The sequence below is a fragment of the Dipodomys merriami genome, unplaced genomic scaffold, assembly GCF_024711535.1.
Source record: "Dipodomys merriami isolate MVZ:Mamm:240054 unplaced genomic scaffold, mDipMer1.0.p SCAF_36, whole genome shotgun sequence".
Classification (NCBI taxonomy): Eukaryota; Metazoa; Chordata; class Mammalia; order Rodentia; family Heteromyidae; genus Dipodomys; species Dipodomys merriami.
The window spans coordinates 2,558,766-2,577,743 of NW_027205159.1; the positions used below are offsets into that span (position 1 = coordinate 2,558,766).

The 18,978-nt window shown below is 43.0% G+C and overlaps 1 protein-coding gene across 1 annotated transcript in view; it reads right to left on the bottom strand.

Moving 5' to 3' along the window:
- Chst10 (carbohydrate sulfotransferase 10) overlaps nucleotides 1-9,573 on the bottom strand; it is a 28,173-nt gene extending 18,600 nt beyond the window's left edge. The window contains exon 1 of the mRNA XM_069988540.1: nucleotides 9,393-9,573. The gene's annotated coding sequence lies outside the window, so the exon portion shown is untranslated. The remainder of the gene's footprint in view (nucleotides 1-9,392) is intronic.
- Nucleotides 9,574-18,978: the final 9,405 nt, after the last annotated feature.

Here is an 18,978-nt window from a genome sequence, read left to right on the forward strand (position 1 = left end):
GACAAGTCAAGTGAGCTGTATGCAATTCTGGACAGAAAAGTGCTGGCATGGAACCTGGGATACATGCCATACACAAGTGAACATGGATGAAGGTGCCACCCAGGGCTGGCCCCTCGCTCACACAGATGTGCTTACTTTGTAGAACAGATGACCGGGACTTCTGACCTCTGTCTATTCTGTCACCTGCTCTGATCATTCCTTGTGTGCCTTTTAGTGTTCTGGCCCTGAACATCATTGCCGGGTTTCCCCCCGGCTTTTGGGAAGTTTTATAGCTTGGGTTATAGTTTGGGTTTTTTTGTTGTTGTTGTTGTTGGTCATGGGGCTTGACCTCTGGGCCTGGGCGCTGTCTCTCAGCTCTTCAACTCAATGCTAGAGCTCTACCACTTGAGCCACAGCACCACTTCTGGTTTTCTAGTGGCTTATTGGAGATAAAGCGTCTCACAGACTCTCCTGCCCAAGCTGGCTTTGAACCGAGATCCTCAGATCTCAACCTCTTGAATAGCTAGGATTACAGTTTTATAGCTTTATCAAATCATCTCAATGTGAACGAGTCTTGTTGGAGGAATCTTTGATTCTGCTGAGTTAGGTTAGAGTCTCACCTGAGAATCACCTCATCCATGCTCTAAAAGCAGGGTGGATTAGGGCAGGAGTACCATGCCTATGCTGGCTGGAAAGCTAGAGAACTATGCTGCCCATCAGCTTCCCTACCTGGAGCTGCCCACTGCTTTCACTGGGGCTGTGTCTATAGCCCCTCCCCTTCTCAGGAATAGCTCTCTCAGCCCCACTTTTCTCATCTGTAAAGATGAGCCTATGGACCACGCACTTGCAGTGTCAAAGCATCTCCTTAACAATCACACGACATACAATATCAACTAGGGTGTTCTCATTTTCACCAAAAGCTTAATTTCCAATGTGACTTCTACAACTTCCACTGAGCTGAGCTGTCTAGAGACTCCTTCCCTGCCCAGCCTGCCCACCACAAAGGACAGAGACGGGTGGTCTGCCAGGCTCCCTTCTCAGCTTCTCAGCTCAGTTGTTGCTTCCCCTCTTTGAAAGTGTGTCGTGGATATATGGGGTCCTCAATGGGGACTGAGGGTTTGGAAAGGTTCATGTGTTCAAAAACTGGGCCCTGAAAGAACCAGTCTCTCAAGAAGAGCATCGGGCCCAAGTCCTTGCCAATGTCTTGTAAACAGCCACTCAGGCTAAACTACTGCCTGCAAAGACCTTGTGGTCTGCTTCAGAGCTCCCTAAACACTAGGATTCTGGGAACTGGGGGTGAGTAGGGCCTGTTTCCATACCTCATGGGCAGTAGGGGAAGAGTCAGTTTCCCCTAGCTCACTGTCCACTTGGTGCCAACATCACTCTACTACCAGACCTCACTGCATCCAGCCCAGCCTGGGAGCTTTTGCTGTGCTTCATCTGGACAGGAACAAGGCCCTAGACATAGCAAGTCAATATCCAGCATTTGCTGAAGGACTACATGTACTAGGCAACTTGCTAGGAAAGTCAGGAGGGCTAAGAGGTTCTTTAGAAGCCATACTTTTTAAACCTCTCCTGAGGCATTCCCAAACTTTGAAGCTATAAGGTAGCCTCTAGCTACCATGTTACCTACTTAATGTCCATTAACTGACACGAAGAAACAACCAAATGATAGTAGGTTTTTCGGCTGCTTAAAAATAATATTTTGTAAGTCAATGCATGTGTTTGCATTTGAATAAACAGACAACATAAACCATACTGCTGAAGGAGGGGTGAAGAAATCATGCTGTAGCCAGGTACTGATAGCTTATGCCTGTAATCCTAGCTATTCAGGAGGCTGAGATCTGAGTATCATGGTTTGAAGCTAGCCCAGTCAGGAAAGTCTGTGAGATTCTTATCTCCAATTAGCCACGAGAAAGCAGAAGTGAAACTGTGGCTCAGAGTGGTAGGGTACTGGTCTTGAGCGAAAAAGCTCAGGGACAACATCCAGGTCCTGAGTTCAAGCCCCACGGCCTCAAAAAAAAAAAAAAAAAAAAAAAAGAGAAGAAATTATGCTGGAGTCCAAAAATTTTTGAGAATTTAAAATAAAACTCTACCTAAAAGGCATGTGAAATGTATACAGTATGATGATATGTCAATTCATAACAAAAGGAGTTCCAGAATTGAGTGTCTGATCCTACTTGTTAATTTTAAACAATATGTATGTATATATACACAAATATGCTGTATGTATGAATGTGTTTATGCACATAGGTAAACACACACATGTAATGCATAGGATAAAATGAAATAAAACACACATACTTGGAAAGCGCAGAATATGGTGAGGTTTTAAACATATACTTGCGTTTTAAACAGGTTTGCAATAAATAAGCAAATTATCTTTCCCATAATAAAAATCAATGCACTTTTTTTTGTTATGTGCCAGTTCTGGAGCTTGAACTCAGGGCCTAGCCACTGTTCCTAAGTTTTTTGTTCAATACTGGTGCTCTACCATTTAAGCCACACTCCCACTTCTGGCTTTTTGCTGGTTAACTGGAGATAAAAGTCTCATGGACTGTTGCTTTGTATGTCCCTCCCCCATGGTATAGCCCCTGTTTTCACTGTATTTGATGTTGATATAATTTGTGGAGGGGAAGGGAAAAAACACATTGTTTAAATAGGGATACAGGTGGACCCATTGCAACAATGAGATGTACAAGACATTATGTTGAAAAACAAACTTTACAACTGTGGCAGTGGCGGGGGGGGGGACACACAGGGGATGTGGAAGGGGGTGGGGGGAAGGGGAGATGGGAAGGGATGGGAAGGGGAAACAAAGGAGGAGGCAACAATGCTTGATAAGAAATGTACTCATTACCTTGCCCGTGTAATTATAACCCCACTGTAAGGTAGTTTCACAATTAAAAAAAAAAAAGTCTCATGGACTTTCCTGCCTGGGCTGGCTTCAAACCACAATCTTCAGATCTTACCCTCCTGAGTAGCCAGAAATACAGGTATAAATCACCAACACCCAGTCATCAATAAACTATTTTAAAATGCTACCTAAATCCATGTTTCACGGTATTTTGATTTGCTCTCTAATGTTTGTCCACCTCACTACTGCCACTTTTTTTTTAAACCATTTTATATCATGTGGGAATGGAAAGCAAATACTACCTAGTCAGGAGAAACATGGTGAACTGCAAAGTCAACATGTATCCGAGTATGTAGTACCTGTGTCGATCTTTACTAGATTAAAGAGGGTAAACTACAGAGAATAATGTAACAAACACCTGTTTACACGGATACTGCCGTGTACCATAGTGTTGCCATAGTTACTTGAGTTTACTTCACTGCAAAGTGTTACACAGCATAGCAGGACCCCTTCTGCCTTGCCTGGCCACAATGGCATTCTTCCCTCATCTGGTGGCTGTAAATGCTTACTCCATCAGAACACAAAACCTGAGACAGAGCAGTAGCAGGCAGTTTCTTCTGTGCCCAGATAAATGTCGGGCCAACTAGAGAGGCAGGAGTTTTCGCGGGCCTTCAAGGAACCACGTTACCCATGGTTGCTCTTCAGAGAGACTCACTCTGAAGGTGAGGCCCAAGGTGGAGGGAAGCTCAGTATTTAAGCACTTGGTTCCCCTGCTGCCCCTTTTCCCTATGCTCCTCCAACACAAGATGGTCTACAGTAGATACACATTCAAGAGGAAAGGCTACCAGGTCAAGATAACCTGTTTAGAAGTTTAGATAAATCAGGAGGAAGAGGGAAGGAGGAATACTGTGGAATACTCAGACAGAATCAACAAGATGATAACCTGGTCCCCTCACATTGGCCCTACTCCACTCAAGTCCTATGCCTCTATGGTTTATAGCATGTATGACTTATGTTATATAACAGAATGCTATATGGCATTATTTATATAGCATAAAAGCTATGTTCATTTACCCAATAAAACAGGTGTCTGGGATACAAGTTAGTCCCACACTGCATGCATGCACAATTCCTTTCTTTACCTAGCTTGAAGTCTTGTAGAGACCCATGTGATTCAGTGAAGCAATTCAAGAAGTGAAACAGGATGGAAGGAGAGGGATCATGTTAAGTGAAATAAACCACCGGGGGACACAATCTGGTTGGGGCAGTAAGGACAACAGTTCCCTTAGGGGACAATGCCAGGGTTCCAGGCCAGGAAACAAGCCCCCAACATTCAGAGTACAGTCAGAGATGAGACAGAGCAAATGGGGCCCTGGAACCTTAGCTGTTACAGAATTCAAGGTCTTCCTTGCAGACAGTGGAAAGCCACTGAGGAGTGTTATACAGGAGAAGAGAGGAAGTGTGGTGGTGGAATCTGCTTTTAGAGTTTAAGTTTGTCTGTCAGCAGAGGCAAAAATATAAAGAGCAAATGTGCCCTTGGTGATGGTGCATTTTCACTCATGGAGGGTACATTCCAACCAGGCATGGTGAGACAAGCCCCTGAGTGCTCTACCTCCCCATATCATTGCCCAAGTCTCTGAAAAACAGTGCATGAACAAGGAAGAATCACAGTTTCTGCTCTGTTAGGTTCTGATGAGTCAGTCTGAAGGCGAGTATACCCAGATAACCATGGTATGATTTACTGTGAGATTTCACAGCAACCTTGTGGTGCATGACTTCACGTTGAGGACAGTAGTTCCCTGCCCAAGCAGCATGTCAGAATCACCTGAGGACTTTTGAGAAATAGCAATGCCTTGGGTTCCAAGAACAGCCAGCCAAGACAAAGTCACTCTTAGCAGGATGCATAGCACATAGTGGGTTTTAAAAGCGCTCAGAAACTTCTCCAGAATAGCTATTACTGGGAACTGCTGGTCCAGACTTCAGGAATCTGAATCCTGGGAATCTAATTAAGATGCATTCTAGCATCAGACCTCTCTCCCAACACTCCTTCTACGTCAAGGAGGGAGACTGGCAGCAAAAGTTCATCTGAGCAAGCAGCTGAGAGAGGTTGAATCAGAATCTGAGACCATTCATCAGTGTTCCCATTTCACTATTTTCCAGCTCTCCCATCTTTGGGCAACTAGACTCTGTAGGACCAGAATCTGTTGGACCTGGGGTAGGGGTTGGAGAGAACCAGGATAATTTTTCCTTTTTGCTTAGCAAAAAGGAAAGCTTTCAAACTCACTTAGCTCCAGGTCCTCTAAGTCTACCCCATTCACTGTATTGTAATCCTAAGTCTGGAATCTCTCCCTGGAACTTACCTCCCTTCCCAGGAGGACAAGGTCAAGCTCACTGTGTCATCTACAAGCTGACTGGAGGCTCACACACAGTATTTTCTCCAGGGCTCTACTAAAGGGTGAACCTTCTCCCCCTAGCCTGGTGACGTTTTCTATAATTAACTACTCTTTGTTCAAGCCCCATCCAAGCCAAGTCAACATGGCACTTTCAGCTAACCATGGTAGCAAAGCTCAGTGTGCCCACATCCCTTTGGCATAGCATGCTGCCCTGCACAGAACCGGCAGCCGTAGGGATTCACCACATTCATCTTTAGAGCTCCCACTTCCAGTCATGATGTGGGGTTTTGTGTGTTAAGGTCAGGACTTGATATCCAGCCAGAGGACTGGGCTCTTTGCAAACTCATAGGGAAGAACTGGTGGTTAGTTATGGGGAATGCAGGGTTGGAATAAGAAACCCTAATCTCTTTTTTTCTTCTCCCAGTTAAAGAAAAATGGCACACATTTGACATGTTTGTAATGACTGTAATTACTATACTATTACCATCTTTTGATACAAATCCTCCATCCTTTGCATTTTAAAGAAAAATGATAAGTTAAGTGTGGTGGCTCACAACTATAATGTCAACCCTCAGGAGGCTGAGGCAGGAAGATAGGGAGTTTGAGGCCAACGTGGGAAACAAGGTAAGGAGAAGGGAGAGGAGGGGAGAGAAGGGGAGAAAGATGCCTATAAATTCATTTTGCTCAGCTGACAATGGTTTTCTCTGCACTTTGAAATGTCATTCAGAAGCAAAAAACCTACTAGGTATTGATAACATGTGCTACTTTCAATGTATAAACTGGCTTAGTATAAGTTCTGAAAAGGCCTCTAGTACACAAGCCCATCCAACTGTTTAAACAAGCTTTGGCTATTCATTTAGTTAGCCCTCTCTGAACCAAGGACTGTCCTAGGTCCCAAGAATACAACGATGCATACTCCTTGATCTCTGTATTTCATTCTAGTAAAGTGACTGATTTGTACAATCACCTGTAGTCAGGTAAAAGGTCCATGGTGATAAGTAGAGAGGGGTAAAGGGATGAAGGCCAGGGGCTCTGGGACAGAATGATGCTGAACAGGTATGAAGAGAAAGAGGGCTCTTCTGGTTTGAATATGCAATGTCCCTCACACAGGCTCATTTGGAGCACAGCTGGTGGTTTTATTTTGGGAGGGAGTAGAAACATCAGGAGGTGGTTCCTACTAGAAGCGGGTCGCTGAGGCGTGTCCTTGTGAGATATCTCACCCTGGCACCTTGCTATATGTCTTTCTATGCATCTAGTCGCCCACGAGGGGAAAAGCTTTCTCAAATGTTCCTGCTGCTACCATGCCCTGGCCAAATGCAGGGGGGCCAACAACCATGGACTGAACCCTCTAAGACCTTGAGCCAAGAATACATTTTTTCTCCCTCTAAGTTGTTTTTGTCAAGTATTTGGTCATGTTGATGAAAAATCTGACTAATACAAGAACAAACAATGTAGGGTCCTGGGATAGACCACGGTCTGGGTTCTAGGATTCAGAAGGCTACAAGGCGGTGTCCCTTTTTATCATGTGAACAAGAGGAGAATGAAGGGACCAAGTAAACAGAGTTGTCAATGGTTCTCTGCTGAGCTGGAAACCTCTGGTCCCCAGACACATCACATACATAGGCTGTGCATCACGGGTCCAGTACCCAACTTTCCAAACCCATCCACATACTGTAACAGAAATGTCATACAAAACAACTTGGAACTTAGACCGTGGGTAAAAAGAGAACAGACCATCCGACTAGTAGGATGGGAGGCTTGTCATGCTCTCTGAATTACACTAATCAATAAGATTATTAAATTCTAATTTAATAAAGCAAAGCATGTCATGGGAATTTGTAATATAAAGTTCTATCATCTACCAGTGAGATTTTAAAAAATTCATAGTAAAGGTTTCTCTCAATCTAAATTCAGAGCTATCCTTTGTCTTCTCTGGGGCTGTCTTTCCAATCTACTATCTTAGAATGACTGGTGATCCTTGATTAGCAGAATGAAAACACATTCAGCTCTACCTAGTGAGGAATGAGTCTACAGTCAAGACGAATTCTCACAAGTAACAGTAAGAAAGTGAACACCTGCGTGATGCATGCCAAACATAGGTCTTAGCAGGCAACAACTCAATCCCAGCCTCAGTGTGCAGTGATTGTTATATTTAAGGAAACATTTCCGAGTGAACATGTACATATTCCTACTCATAGTTTTAAGCTCCCTAAAATCTCTACATAAGCAAAACAGGAGGCAGTATGTATATTGAAAAAAATACTAAGTGGCTGCACCTGGAATACCTGGTAAGCTCACCTTCTCCATCACATACTTTGAGGACTACAGTGAGGAAGACTGTCTCATTTCTGGTACTGACTCTGCCCTGGCCAAGGAGTTCCTCTTGTCACTGTATAAAACAACTAACAATAACAATCAGCATTATTAAAAGTTGGTAGGTTTATATTTATGAAATAGTGAGCCATTCTGAGCTTGACTATATTTTGCAAAACAGGTTTCTTATAGAATTCTGCAGGTGACATTGGATTTGTTTTACTCATTTATCAATACTCATTTACCAAGATATACTCAACATTTACTCATTTACAAGAGCTTTCAATGTAGCTTGGTATGAAAAAAATGAAAATTTATTTGCAGTGAAGACAACCCAATCCTACTCTACCTGTCTCGTGTTTGATATTGGGTAAAAGATTCTGATATTAAATGATCACTTATTCCAATGAGAGATGGTATCTGATTGTTTTTTATTCCTTCAAGCTTTAGCATTTGATCACCTGCTAGACACTATAGACAAATGTCATGATGAATGAAAAACTGAAGAGAAGCCAAATTTATGAAATCACAGAGCTCACAGACTAGTGAACTGGTAAAGTAAAAATACAATTGCTTTTATTCTAAAAACTTGATGTCAACATTAAAAACAAGTCCAAGCTGCAGAGCTTAAATGATTGCATGTTTATAGGACTGCATGAAGAGAAAACAGACTTGCTTAAGTTTTGCAGTCTGTGATGTTCTACCTTTCTTTCTCACATCTTTTTTTATTGTGTAACCTTTGGAAAATGATTTGAATATAACTGCATATGGCCCAGAATATTCACACTTCTTTCCATCTCCTGTTACCTCTAGCCAACACCCTTTTCCTTTCAGTGGAGAGAATTTTTTTCTCTCAGGGATTACAGATTCTATTCTTCAGGGTCAAGAGCAAGGATGGAAAGACTTTTCTTTCCAGCCTTAAGTTCTAATTCTGAACCAAGACAAATTATGTTCTAATTGACCTGGAAGAAAAATCACTTCTCCCTTTGCGTCTTTTCTTTTTAACCCAATCACATAAAAACATTCAAAATAGGTAGTTGATGACCAGCAAGGCAGAGCTAAAACCTGGTTGCCTAATTCCTAATAATGCCTTAGCCATTTCTGGTGGTAGTTAAAATGATCAATGTAATCAACCCAACTCCTTATGGCTCAAAGCCTCAGACTTTGGGGTTTTCAGACAAATGAACCTTTATGGCAGTTCCCGCCAGCCTAGCTCCTCAGAACCTGGCTGTGCCACTTCTTATCCACTGCACAGTCCTTTCCGGCCGTGGCAGACTTGCACACAACCAGACAGCTTTTTGGAAACCCTGGCTCATCTTCCCGGCCAGAAGTGCAGGAATGAATGATGCCTCGACTTCCAACTTCTGACAGGCGTCTGGGCTTGGCAAGCAGAGGCTGGGAGCGCTCGAGCCTGGCTGACATAGACCCTGCATTTCCACCCCGGCTATGCCCGGACGCCCCCCGACGTTGGGGTTCAACTGGACACCCCGGGAAGATTGCACAGGGTTCCCCATCTGCCCTCTCTTTGCATGCCCCCCTGGACCCAAGTGGAACATTCTCCCCTCTTTCCGCTCCCCCCCCCCAAGGCCAAACGCAAATTCTCAGCCTAGGATGGAAGAAACCACGGGTGGTCCCCGCGCACGGCCGCGTTGCATAATTGATGGGGACTCTCCCCGGGGGACCCCTGCATTAGGTGGGTCCCAAAGTCCCCAAAACACGCCAGGGAGGCTGCTCAGCCAGAATCACCGTTGGGCTTGGTTTTCCTTCGGTCCATCCCGGAGTGGGGTGAGTGGGATGAGGACCGGCGTGCGCCCGGAGCCCCAGCCGCCCGCGGCGGGCCCCAACCTCACCCTCTGCCGAGCCCGCGTTCCGCTTGCCGGGCTCCTGGGCTCTTCCGCGGCCCCGGAGGCTCCGCTTCGACCTCGCCGGGCCTGTGGGCGAGCGCGCGCGGCGTTCCGGCGTCCCGGGCGCGCGGGTGGCCCGCCCCGCTCCAGGCCTCCACGGCCCGCCGGGCCCTGGGATGTGGCGGCCGCAGTGCCGGAAGGAGGAAGCCCGACCCCAGACGCCGGCTCCGGGAGGCGAGGCCACCGCCCACCGCGGCCCCCGCGCGCCGGCCAGGCTGTGCGCGCCGCCGTCCGCGCGCCCCCGCCCGCGTCCCCGCCGTCCGCGCGCGTCGCGCGCGCGTCGGTCCTCCCTCTGCCCCCTCCCTCCGCCCCGCCCTGCCCTGTGGGGAGGCGGGTGGAGGCGGCGACCGGGGATCGCCAGGCCCGAGTCCTGCGCTTGGCTCTGGCGCCTCCCTTGCTGCGGCTGAAATCGCATCCAATCCCCCGCTAGAGAGATGGCGTCGCCTGCCTGATCCTTCCTTGGTCTCCATCCAGAAAACACGTTTGCTGTTTGAGAAGGAAAGCAAAAATCTCCAACTTAGAAGAAGGCAACAACTTGATCGATACTTATTATGACCTATTTCAAATTTGGAGAAAACGTAAATCGCATGAATTTGGCACGGCACCCATCCATCTTCTCCCATAGCGTCTTCACTAGCAGGATGCAATACAGATCGGCCTGAAGGGTCTTATTTAAACCCTCCTTAAAAGAAGCTGTGTGACACAGGATTGATTCCAGCCTTGGCTCAGCTTTCAGGGCTACTTTTTCACCCAAGGCCATTGTTATGTTGTCTTCGGTTGTTCTTGGGCCCTGGCTTAACTTGGGTCCGGACAATCCCAGGAGCCGTCTAGAATACTGTTCGTGTTCCATGCAATGACACGTTGAGCCCAGCTTGGATACCTAGGAAAAACGCATCAGTGTTTCCATCCCAGTGATGTCAGGCATCACTGTTAAAGAATTTCTCTTTTTAACATTATTTAACCATCACGATGTAAAGATAGCAGCATTCACTGTCTTTCTCGTTCCCCAACACTCCCTTCCATAAAACTCTTTTGGGGCACAGCGATGGTTGAACTAAGAGACTCTGTTTTTCTTTGATGATCTGAGTGGACAAGCATACATGGAAGAAGAGCTATAAAGGAATGTAGATCTTTTAGTAGCCCTTTTCTTTCAAATCTGACCCAACATCCTAGTGACTACTAGGTAAAATTCTCCGAGTATGTCACTCAGCTTAACAGACCACTAGCCTCTGCCACGCCTAAATCGTAAGAGTGTTAGGTGACATCTAAAACATATGTAAGACATTTCTCAGCTATGTTATAGTCTACCTACCTACTGTCTGTAAGCACAAGCCCAGAAAACCACTTAGACACACAGTCATGTATAACAAAGAAAGAAAGGTTTATTACCAGCAATGGGACTGACAAGGCCAATTCTCACAGGGAGAAGAAGCTTCCATCTTTGTCTGAGGTGACTTCTTAGAATCTAGAGGGGCTAGGAGGCAGGGACCTTGGACTTCATCATGGAGGGCTAGGTTTTTTTTTTTTTAATTTTATTTTATTTTATTTGAGAACATACTGTACAGAGGGGCTACAATTACATGGGCAGGATAATGCATACATTTCTTACCAAGCATTGCAGCCTCCTCCTTTGTTTACCCTTCAGGGCTAGGTTTTTTGGCAGCTGCCAAAGTAGTAGATAAGGGCCTTGCAGCTGCTCAGACTGAAGGTCACTTTAAGGGAATCCTGTTGCCTTTTATGGTTGTAACTAACCCAATGGAGTGTCCTCTCAAGGTAAGGTAAGGAGGAAGGAGGCCCATTATTTACTGCCTACACCAAATGGGCATAGTGTTGGTCACTCTGGGAAAGGTGCCTGCCAGGTCATGGGAAAGGAGCATGTTAAGCTATGGGAAAGGAGCCTATAAGAGTAATGATGTCCCCATCAGTGCATTTATTATGACTTTCTCTTGTTCTCTGCCTCTAAATGTTCTCTCCACAGTACAATGTGCCATTCAGAGAAAACTGAACCCATATTCACATTTGATTCTGAATATTTTCTTGCTTCTTTTAAATCATAATTGTTATTGTCTACATTATTCACCCTAAATAGGGTGAAATAGGGAAAGTATTAGTTTTAATCCTTAATACAGGAGAACATAATTTCTAAGTGATCATGGGCCCTTGAGGTTCTCCAAGATTCTTTCAGAGACCCTGCTTTTTTTTTCTTTTTAATAAAGTACCAGGCAATTATTTGTCATCTTTACTATTTAGGTATTTGCTCTGACAGTAAAAAGTGATGGCGCATAAAACTAGCAGTGAGGGGCTGGGAAGTTGGCTCAGTGGTAGAGCGCTTGCCTTGCATGCCTGAGGCCCTGGGTTCGATTCCTCAGCACCACATAAGCAAAAAGGAAAAAGCCAGAAGTGGCGCTGTGGCTCAAGTGGTAGGGCACTAGCCTTGAGCTGAAGAGCTGAGGGACAGTGCTCAGGCCCAGAGTTCAGGCCCCACAACTGGACCAAAAAAAAAAAAAAAAAACTAGCAGTGAGATGAAATTGGATCAGAAGTCATTTCACTTTTCACCACTGTACACAGTAAAAGCAGACTAACAAGAAGTATTACGGAAATGTCCTCAGTAACAGCCGCAGTGGTTGACGGGAAGTGCATATAAATGCTCCTACTGTATAATAAATTATAGGGTTATCTGGAAGCAATAGGCTTGGTTTGCAACGTGAAACAACTCTTTTCCTAGAACACTTGTGTTTCTGTGTGTGCATGCAGCACTGCAAATTGAACCCACAATATTATTCTATCATTTTTACTTAAAGACTGATAGATCCATGTAACTGGGTACTGGGTCTCCACAAAAATGTGTCTAGAACTAATAAATTAGTTCAGAAATATTACAGGATTCAAGACAAATATGCAAAAATCAATTGTAATTTCTATGCTGATACTCAACTCAAATACAAAATTAGAAAAATGCTTCTACTTATAACAGCATGAAAGGAGTAAAATTTTTAGCAATTTAACAAACCATGTAAAATATATACTCTGGAAACTGCTATTATTTCTGAAAGAATTTGACGAATAGCTATGTAGGTGTAAAGCTATCTCATGCTAATGCATCAACACACTAAAATTTACTCTCTAGAGATGAGCAAATGCATTATCATCTTCATTCAAAATTCCATCTGGCTTCTTGGCATGAACGACCATGAAAATACAAGAGACTTCAGTAGCCAAAACAATGTTGAAAAAGAAGATTGGAGTTTAAGGAGCCTTATTTCTCAATCTTAAAACTTTCTACAAAGCTACAGTAATCAAGACAGTATAGTACCAAATAAGAAAATCCATACAGATCAAATAGAACAGAATTGGGAATCCAAAAATAAATCCTCGTGTTTATGATCAATTTATTTTCAACAAGGGCACTAACATAATTTTAAAAAATGGGAATTGTTTTTAAGTAGATTGTCATGGGACAACTGGATATACATAAGCAAAAGAATAAATTTAGTTATCTCTGTCACACCTTGTACAAAATTGACTCAAGGAAGATCATAGAATATTGGAGCATAGACTCAAAAATCAGAAGACATAGACATAAAATCTTTGTAACTTAGGATTAACTTTGTGATTTTTTTTTTAGTTCTGGCATCCAAAGTACAAACAACATAAGAAAAAAAAAACCTGAACTTCATCAAAATATGCAAGGTTTTGTTTCATCTATTTTCTGAGTGCGTGGGTAGCTGAGCACTCTAAAACCCTGGAAAAAACACCTTCTAAGTGAGTGTGATGGGCCATCCTCTCTTCTCACATGACTCATATTTTTGTACCTTTGATTCTGCAGGGCTGGAGGCTTGCTGGTTTTTTGAGATTCTCAAGTCATCTTTCCTATAGGTCTAGTAGAAGTTACTTGGCTTTAATAGATTGTGTTGATCTCTTCCTTACCCACAACTTTTTGTGGCCAAACTACAAAATTTCAAGACTTACTTTGTTTAGTTTCTCATGATTGTCCCTATAACTCTAAAAGCAACCAACAATATGCATTTGCAGGCTGAATGCTGTGCTTCCTTGAAATTTCCTCTGCCAATTAAACTAGATGGCCACGTGTCTGTGTGTGCATGTGCGTGTGCGTGAGTGCGCGTGCACGCTGATCATGGGACTGGAACTCAAGGCCTGGGTGCTGTTCCTGAGCTTTTTTGCTCAAAAAATAGTGCTCTACCATTTGAGCCATGGTCCCACTTTCAGGTTTTGGCAGTTAATTGAAGATAATTTTCCAAGGTGGCTTTGAATTGAGATCCTCAGAACTCAGCCTCCTGAATAGTTAAATTACAGGTATACTCCATCAGCACCTAGACAGACTGCCACTATTTAACCCTTCTGCCAAGTTTCAGGGCAAGAACAAAATGTAGACAAGGTCTTTGCTAGAATGTAACACATGAGGTCTATAGTCCAAATCCTAAAATTAAAAAAAAAGTCTTCATTTCCATCTAAAAACCTCAACAGCGCAGACTTTACTGGCAGCATTCCTATTAGTCTTCTGGTCTTTGACTAGCATTCTGTTAAGCTTTGCTTACAGCATTCTAAGTTTTTCTAGCCTACATCTGCAAACTTTCCCAAATTCCTCCCACAAATCAGTTGGACTGGCTTTAAAATCATATGGTCAAATGTAGTCACAGCAATTACTCCTCTCAGCATCAATTTTCTATATTCATCAGCTTCCTATTGCTGTGACAAAATACATGCAAAAAATCAACACAAAGATTATTGTCCATAGTCACTTGGCTCTGTTTCTGATGGTAGTGGAAATCATCATAGCAAGCACAGTATGGTAGAGCAAATCTGCTCAGCTGATGGTGCTAGTGAGAGAAGGTGTATGTGTATTTGTGTGTGTGTGCATGAGAGAGAGAGAGAGAGAGAGAGAGAGAGAGAGAGAGAAAGAGAGAAACAGCAACAGATAGGTGCTGAGAGAAACAGAAAGCAAAAGGATCACAATCTAAGACCAGATCTGAACAAAAACACAAGACCCTACCCAAAATATAACTAAAAGCAAAACAAAACAAGGACTGAGGTATTGGCTCAGGTGGTTGAGTGCTTGCCTAATAATCACAAGGTCTTGAATTCAAACCCTAGTAACTCAGAAACAAAACACAAATTCTGTTGAGGGCCTAACTAGAACAAAGTACAGAGAAACGGTTAGTTCTCTTTCTTCTTGAGCTGAGACATCTCTCTTCTCTTACCCTTGCGCATTGAAGCTCCTGGTTCTTGACCTTTAGGATCGTGGTAAGTTAGACCATCAAGTTTCCTGATTCTCTAGCTTGCAACTAGGAGATGGTGGGACTTCTCAGCCTCCATAGTGACATGAGTCAAGTCTGAGCCTCTTCATCTCATACACACCCTCCCTTCCCCCGCCCTGCCTGACACACACTTGTGTTTACCTAGTTGCATATATCTAATAGAATGGATGGTAAGTAGAAAGAATGCTCAGTCAATCATCAGCATATATGATTCCCATTTTAGCTCTGCCAGGGTAAATCTCTTAACTACTAGAAAAATCAGTCTTATTTTGAATGCCTGCTGTGTTTCCTTCCAGCTCTAGGTGCCTACTATCTCGTAGAAGCTGGATGTAAATCTGTATAGTCACTGAAGGAAAAAAATACATTTATATATGGGTAAAAAATTTAGCCCAGTGGATAAAGGAACATGTAGGAAACATTTATCTAAGATGGAAGAATAAGGAGAAATAAGGAGAATAAAAACTCAAGTAAATCAATTTTTCTGTAGGTGGCATATAGTTAGGTAATTAATACCCATCCCGTTGGTTGAACATATAATTACTATTTTCTCTTTAATCATGGAAGGATGCAGCTTATTTTTATGTCTCTTAACTTGTAAGGAGATTCAAATTAAGATAAAGCTACTAGTTTTCTTTTTTTAATACAGGGTCTATTGCTCACCATGCAACTGTGGGATTATTTCTTGTAGTAAAGTTGTTCTGGCTTGGCACTTTGAAAAATTGGTCCTTTTCTTCTAGTATTGAGGTCACATAGCTTGGAAAATGTATCCCTCTCAGAGAAGACCTACTAATAATAAAGCACGATAGAGTATAGGCAAACTCCTGCTGTCTTACTGCTAAAGATGGTTTTAGGGTCATTAGCAGAATAGCTCTGTATCAAGTACAAAGCTGGAAATTGACCATACACTGATCTTTCTTTGCCAACCTCTCCTTGGTGTTACTTTAGCTGCAAGGGAAGCACATTGAGCCTTCAGACCCAGAGAGAGCCTCTTGAATCTGTGGGCCCTGTCCTAGAGGATCTTACACAAGCTAGTTCAAATAAACCCTGGAGATTCATTTTCAGATGTGCCTCAGATAATCCCAATGGAATACAGGTTTGGGAACAGTGAGTCCATCAAGGCTCTGAGTTATCAGATATTCTGCAGTCTCTGACTTTAAGATCATATATTAATTTGGAAGCAGCTTTTATAGGAGCAGGGCAGGAAATCAAAATAGCAATTGTAGCAAAACCTTTCCTGTTAAGTGGAAATAGTCATTATGTATTCCTAGAGTCATATTATTTTTCTCTTTTAGGACCACAAAGTTAAAACTCAGATCTTCCTGTTTTAAGGATCCAAAGACTTCCCTGAGCCAGGCTAGGTGGCTCAAACCTGTAATACTGACTACTTGGGAGGCAGAGATTGGAGGATCAAAGTTTGAGGCTAAATCAGGCATAACATTTCATGGGAATTGCTTCTCAACAGATAGCTGAGCACAGTGGTGCATGCCTGTTATTCTTGCTATGAGGGACGCAAAATGGCTGGGCATAGTGGTGAGTGTCCCCCGCCCTTCATACCCCCCCACTCCAAGCAATACAGAAAAGAACAAGTAGGAGGATTACAGCCCAATCTTCCTTGAAAATAACCTAGGCAAAGAAGGAGCTACAGGCGTTGCTCAAATGATACGGTGTCTGTTGAACAAACACCAAGCCCTGGGTTTAATCTCTAGTAAAATAGACTGGTTCCCTGGCAATAATGCACAGAGTCTTAGAAACAAGTTGAAGTTAGTAACTTGAGTGCCTGATTGCGATCTCTTGAGAGCTCTTAGGACTAAGAAGTACATGAAGGAAAAAACAAAAACAAAAAACCTCATACCGTTTTATCTTTCTTTTTCTGGTCAAAGTCATTTTATTTCACCAACTACGTCTTACTAGGATCAAATTACAAGTTGTTTAAAAACTTCTTCAAAGAAGACTGAAATAGTTTTAGAGTCGTGCAATGTACTGGGCTAGACCATTGTAAAGTAGACACTGGTAATAATCTCTCTAGGTTTGGAAATTCTGTTACTGTAAGATTTCATACTCATCCCTGCCTTTAAACTGTTTCAAAAAGTGTTTGAAAATCTGACACTGTTGCATGGTGGCTATAAGCCCTTTCTTTGTTAATGAAAAGTAGGAATTCAATTTCAAATTAAACTTCAGCCACTTACAGGGCCACCAAATAATATCTCTACCTGAGATAACAATGGGATGAACAGATGTCTGGCCTCACGAACAAGTTTGCATATATACAGGCAATGACAATTATATTACTGCCTCTTTCTGTAGTGGCTAGAATTTTATTTACTATTAATTAGAAAAGGCAAATGAGGATATAGATAATACCCTAGTTCCTTATAAGAGTCAAGGTAAAGGATATCTTTAAAGGAACACTGCTTTCGACTTTCTATAGAAATATTGGTGGGCTGGGAAGGTGGCTCAGTGGTAGAGCGCTTGCCTTGCATGCATGAGGCCCTGGGTTCAATTCTTCAGCACCACATAAGCAAAAAGAAAAAAAGCCGGGAAGTGGTGCTGTGGCTCAAGTGGTAGAGCACTAGCCTTGAGCTGAAGAGCTGAGGGACAGCGCCCAGGCCCAGAGTTCAGGCCCCACGACTGGACCCCCCCCCAAAAGAAAGAAAGAAAGAAATACTGGTAACCAAAACCCACCAACAGTCAAATCCATTCATTCACAGACATTTGTAAGTAATCTCTACATGTCAGTGTTGCTCAGGGTGTTGGTGACCCAAAGATAAATGATAACAGCAACAGTAATTTTAATGTATCTCTATAGTGCTTACTGAGGGCAAGCAATAGCTTTCAAACTGCACACAGCAACTATAAGTGGATCATAAAATCAAGTGAATGTATAACCATCACCATTTAAAATAACAGAAGAGCTGGGCACTGGTGGCTTATGCCTGTAATCTTAGCTCAGGAGACTAAGATTTAAGAAATGTAGTTCGAAAACAGCCAGGACAGACATATCTCAGAGACTTGTATCTCCAATTAACCAGCAAAAGTGGAGGTATGGCTCAGTGGTAAAATGCCAGCATTTAGTGAAAAAACCAAGTGAGAGTGTGAAGTTCTGAGTTCAAGCCTCAATACCCATACAAACCTCCAAATACCAGTGGTCAGGGGCAAGTTACAGATTCTTTCGCAGCAAGTGAACAGGAAGAAAAACTCGGGAACAATCAGGTTGCAGCTGAAAGATCTAAGAACCAGAGAAAAACCTAAAGAGTACAGAGGACCAGTCTGAGAACAGCAGACTGGGAAGAGCTTTGCTGAGTCCAGTATTAGTAGAGAGGCAGCAAGGTGAGCATCAGGCAGCTGGACAAGAAGCAAGCTGCCCTGTTTGCTAACATGTTAACATCTTGGCAATGACAGAAGAAAGTAAACTGGAGCATTAGAAAGATTTTCTTTGAATCTTTTCCTCACTCTGACTGTTCAGAAAAACCAATTTCACTTTTTAAAAAAGCCACAGGCAAGACCAAGGTCAAAGCTCATACAAAGGTATATGAAAGAAAATAACAGTGCATTATTATCAGCCCTGAAAACAATGAAAACACACCTACCAAACAGAACTGAAGTAGTGCAAAGCAGGCTAAGAATGCTTTAAGAGAAATATAAGACCTGCAAGAAAAAAGACAAAACCCAGGAAAGAATTTAAAATAAAGGAAAACAATAAGTTCAGAAATAAAAGACTGGGAGACAGTGGCCTTCATCTATAACCGTAGTTACTCAGCAGGCTGAGATTTGGAAGATCAAGGTTCAAAGCCAGCTGGGGCTGAAAAATCCATGAGATTCCATCTCCAATTAAGCAGCAAAAAGACTAGCTGGAGGCATGTCTCCAGTAGTAGAACATCAGTCTAGGTAATTCAAAGGCATATACAGGGGCAAATATATTTTTAAAAAAAATTTTTAGCTGGTTGCTGGTGGCTCACACCTGTAATTCTAGCTACTCAGGAGGCTGAGATCTGAGGATCTCGGTTCAAAGCCAGCCCAGGCAGGAAAACCCATGAGATTCTTATTTCCAATTAACCACCAGAAAACCAGAAGTAGCACTCTAGTGGTAGAGTGCTAGCCTTGAGCTGAAGAGCTCAGGGACAGCACCCAGGCCCAGAAGTCAAGCCCCATAACTGACAAAAGATAAAAGAAAATTGAACAGATCCTAAAGGACTTGAGAGAAAAATGGCAAATAGTGAAGGTAAACAGAAAAGAATGTTGAAATCAGAGTCCTGCT